This window comes from Triticum dicoccoides, chromosome 1A, assembly GCF_002162155.2.
Source record: "Triticum dicoccoides isolate Atlit2015 ecotype Zavitan chromosome 1A, WEW_v2.0, whole genome shotgun sequence".
Lineage (NCBI taxonomy): Eukaryota > Viridiplantae > Streptophyta > Magnoliopsida > Poales > Poaceae > Triticum > Triticum dicoccoides.
In genome coordinates, this window is record NC_041380.1 from 346,499,900 (window position 1) to 346,504,891 (window position 4,992).

Here is a 4,992-nt window from a genome sequence, read left to right on the forward strand (position 1 = left end):
GAGGAAATTCCAGTCGGAAACGGAAGCGGAAAGCCAAGCCAGCCGCTCCTGGGGAGGCCCTGGCCGTAACCCAGGGAAAATTTAAGGGAAAACCCAAAGGACCTTGGAACCCCAAGAAAGTTAAAGACCAAGATGGAAATGATGTTTTGGATCTACTGTGTCACATCCACACCAAGAAAGATGAAGAGGGTAAACTCATTTACCCAAAGCATACCACTCGACAGTGTCGGCTTCTGATCCAGCAGTTTCAGGGCAAGCAGTCCAAAGATAAGGAAAATGGGTTGGACAAAATTGAGGACAAGGAAGATAGTGACGATGGGTACCCCCAGGTCAATTCTACCCTGATGATTTTTGCTGATGTTGAGAGCAAAAGTCGACTGAAGGTTATTAACCGTGAGGTAAATATGGTTGCTCCGGCAACACCCAATTATCTGAAGTGGTCCCAGACTGCCATCACATTCGACTAGTCTGATCACCCTACGCACATTGCCACCCCTGGGAGGCAAGCTCTGGTGGTCGACCCAGTTGTCGAAGGCACTCGACTGACCAAAGTCCTGATGGATGGAGGCAGCGGTTTGAACATACTGTATGCAGAAACATTGAAAGGGATGGGCATTCCGATGTCCAGGCTCAGCACCAGTAACATGAATTTCCATGGAGTCATTCCTAGGAAGAAAGCCGAGTCACTCGGCCAAATTACTCTTGATGTGGTTTTCGGTGATTCCAACAATTACCGCAAGGAAAAGCATTCGAAGTTGTGGATTTTCAAAGTGCTTATCACGCTATTTTGGGCAGGCCAGCTTATGCACGCTTCATGGCTCGACCATGTTATGTGTATCTCAAATTGAAGATTCCTGGTCCCGAAGGTGTGATCACTGTTACAGGCAATCGGAAGAAAGCAGAAGAGTGTTTTCAGAAAGGCTCAAAGATTGCTGACGCTCAGATGGCGGTGGTCGAGCTGCAAGAGTATCAGAAGACTGCAGATCTGAGTGAGTTGCTACGAGCTAAGAAGCCTGCTTCAGAATCAGCTTTTCAGTCGTCTGGTGAAACGAAGGCAGTTCACATTCACCCGACCGATCCAAACGCTGCTCCGACTCACATCTCAACGACGGTCGACTCCAAATAGGAAGAAGCGCTCGTCCAGTTCCTCCGTGAGAACTGGGACATCTTCGCATGGAATCTTGCTGACATGCCTGGAGTTCCCAGGGGGCTGGCTGAGCACCGTCTACGAGTCGACCCAAAATTTAAACCTGTGAAAGAACATCTTCGATGGTCCGCCATCCAGAAGAGGAAGGCCATTGGCGAGGAGGTGGCTCGGCTCTTAGCAGCGGAGTTCATCCGAGAAATTTACCACTCTGAGTGGCTCGCCAATGTTGTCATGGTCCCCAAGAAGGACAAGTCACTTCGCATGTGCATTGATTTCAAGCATATCAATCGGGCCTTCCCGAAAGATCATTTTCCTCTCCCCCGCATCGACCAGATAGTCGACTCGACTGCGGGATGTGAGCGTTTGTCTTTCCTAGACGCCTATTCCGGGTACCATCAGATCCGTCTGTACGGGCCCGACGAGATCAAAATAGCTTTCATTACTCCATTCGGGTGCTTATGTTATGTCACCATGCCGTTCGACCTCAAGAATGCCGAAGCCATGTTCATGAGGATGATTCAGAAGTGTTTGCTCACTCAAATCAGTCGGAATGTGGAGGCATACATGGATGATATTGTGGTCAAGTCACGGAAGGGTTCCGACCTGCTGACTGACCTTGCTGAAACCTTTGCCAACCTCAGGAGGTATGATATCAAGCTCAATCCGTCAAAGTGCATGTTCAGAGTTCCAGGTGGGAAGTTACTCGGTTTTCTCGTTTCCGAACGGGGAATCGACGCCAATCCTGAAAAAATTGGTACTATACTCCGAATGAAACGTCCTGTGCGTGTGCATGACGTCCAGAAGCTTACAGGATGCTTGGCCGCTTTAAGTCGATTCATCTCTCGCCTTGGTGAAAAGGCATTGCCTCTTTACCGACTGATGAAGAAGTCCGACAAGTTCGAGTGGACTCCAGAAGCTGATGCAGCGTTTACAGAGCTCAAAGCTCTACTCTCCACCCAGTCGGTGCTTGCTGCCCCAATCAGCAAGGAGCCTTTGCTGATTTACATTGTAGCCACAGGACAAGTTGTCGGTACAGTACTTACGGTCGAGCGGGAAGAAGAAGGAAAGGCCTTCAAAGTTCAGCGCCCAGTATATTATGTTTCTGAAGTTTTGACTCCTTCAAAGCAAAGATATCCTCATTACCAGAAGCTTGTATATGGGATTTATATGACCACGAAGAAGGTTGCACATTACTTCTCTGATCATTCCATTACAGTCGTCAGCGACGCTCCACTATCAGAGATTTTGCACAACAGAGATGCAACTGGTCGAGTGGCCAAATGGGCGATTGAACTTCTCCCCCTAGATATCAAGTTTGAGGCAAAGAAAGCTATCAAGTCCCAAGCAATTGCAGATTTCGTCGCCGAGTGGATCGAACAGCAACTTCCGACTCAAGTTCACTCGGAGCACTGGACCATGTTCTTCGATGGATCTAAGATGCTGAATGGTTCCGGTGCTGGGGTAGTATTGGTTTCCCCCCGAGGAGATAAGCTCAGATGTGTTCTCCAGATTCACTTTGATTCCTCCAGTAACGAAGCAGAATATGAAGCACTTTTGTATGGGTTGCGCATGGCCATTTCACTCGGCGTCCGTCGCCTCATGGTCTATGGCGACTCAGATTTGGTGGTTAATTAGGTGATGAAAGAATGGGACGTCAGAAGTCCAGCTATGACTGGTTATTGCAATGCAGTGAGAAAATTAGAGAGGAAATTCGAGGGGTTAGAGCTTCATCACATCCCCCGACTGAAAAATCAAGCGGCTGATGATTTGGCAAAGATAGGCTCCAAGAGAGAAGCCATCCCCAGCAATGTGTTTTTGGAACACATCCACTCGCCATCAGTCCAAGAAGATCCTTTTACAGATGAAGCCCCGTAGCCAAAGAGTGCCACAGATCCGACTGAAGTTGAAATTCCGGCAGTGGTCGACCTAATCATGGAAGTTTTGGCAATCACCCCTGACTGGACGGTACCGTACATCGCATATATCCTGAGAAAGGAACTCCCGGAGGACGAAGAAGAGGCTCGACAGATCGTCCGTCGATCCAAGGCCTTTACAGTCATAAAGGGACAGTTGTATAGAGAAAGCGCGACTGGAGTCGGTCAGAAGTGTATAACACCAGAAGAAGGTCAGATGATCCTTGATGATATCCACTCGGGGACCTGTGGTCATCATGCGTCCTCTCGGACCATTGTGGCTAAAGCATACCGAGCGGGATTTTACTGGCCAAGAGCGAATGAAATGGCAAAAGAGATAGTCGACAAGTGCGAAGGGTGCCAGTTCTACTCCAACATGTCGCACAAGCCTGCATCAGCCCTGAAGACCATTCCACTCGTCTGGCCCTTCACTGTTTGGGGACTGGACATGGTTGGCCCATTGAGAACAGGCAGGAGCGGTTTCACACATGTGCTTGTGGCAGTCGACAAGTTTACCAAATGGATTGAAGCTAAGCCTATCAAGAATCTTGATGCTTGCACTGCTATCAGTTTTGTGAGAGAGTTAACATTCAGATATGGATTCCCGCATAGCATCATCACCGACAATGGGTCAAACTTTGATTCAGACAAGTTCAGAGCTTTTTGCGCCTCTCAAGGCACACGAGTCGACTACGCATCGGTCGCCCACCCCCAGTCGAATGGACAAGCAGAAAGGGCAAATGGTCTGATTCTCAAAGGACTAAAGCCTCGGCTGATGCGTGATCTCAAGCACGCAGCAGGCGCTTGGGTCAACGAGCTTCCGTCGGTTTTGTGGGGATTGAGGACTATCCCGAATCGGTCGACTGGAAGAACTCCGTTCTTTCTGGTTTACGGAGCGGAAGCAGTCCTGCCGAGTGATCTACTTCACAATGCACCCCGAGTCAAGCTTTATACCGAAGATGAAGCAGAACAAGCCCGGCAAGACGCAGTCGACCTCCTGGAAGAAGAAAGAGAAATGGCTATGATCCGATCGACCATTTATCAGCAAGACTTGCGTCGATTCCATGCCAGAAATGTGAAGAGTCGAGCCTTCCAAGAAGGAGATTTGGTCCTCCGAGTGGATCAACAGAAACCACACAAGGTCGCTCCTACTTGGGAAGGTCCCTTCATCGTCACCAGAGTCCTCCACAATGGAGCGTATCACCTTTACAATGTCGATCGCCAGATCGATGAGCCACGAGCTTGGAATGCAGAACTGCTCCGCCCCTTTTACACTTGAATTCTCACTCAGATGAGATGTAATAAGAAAAACTTCTGTAGTCTATTTATCAAAGACAAGAGCGTTACAAATTTTCCTATAATTGTTGTTGCTTTTGTTTGCGTGTGAAATCCCCCAGTGGGTGGCTTAGCTGCGAATCCGTTTCGCCTAAGTTTGTAAAAAATAATCCTACCGAGTGGCGAGCCAGACTCCCACTCGGAGGCTTAGCTGCAGCTCAGTGCTCGCCTAAGTGTTTAAAAATCCTACCGAGTGGTGAGCCAGACTCCCACTCGGAGGCTTAGCTGCAGCCCAGTGCTCGCCTAAGTGTTTAAAAATCCTATCGAGTGGAGAGCAAACCTCCCACTCGGAGGCTTAGCTGCAGCCCAGTGCTCGCCTAAGTGTTTAAAAATCCTACCGAGTGGTGAGCAAACCTCCCACTCGGAGGCTTAGCTGCAGCCCAGTGCTCGCCTAAGTGTTCAAAAATCCTACCGAGTGGTGAGCCAAACTCCCACTCGGAGGCTTAGCTGCAGCCCAGTGCTCGCCTAAGTGTTTAAAAATCCTACCGAGTGGAGAGCAAACCTCCCACTCGGGGGCTTAGCTGCAGTCCAGTACTCGCCTAAGTTTGAAAAAATCCTACCGAGTGAGAGCAGACCTCCCACTCGGGGGCTTAGCTG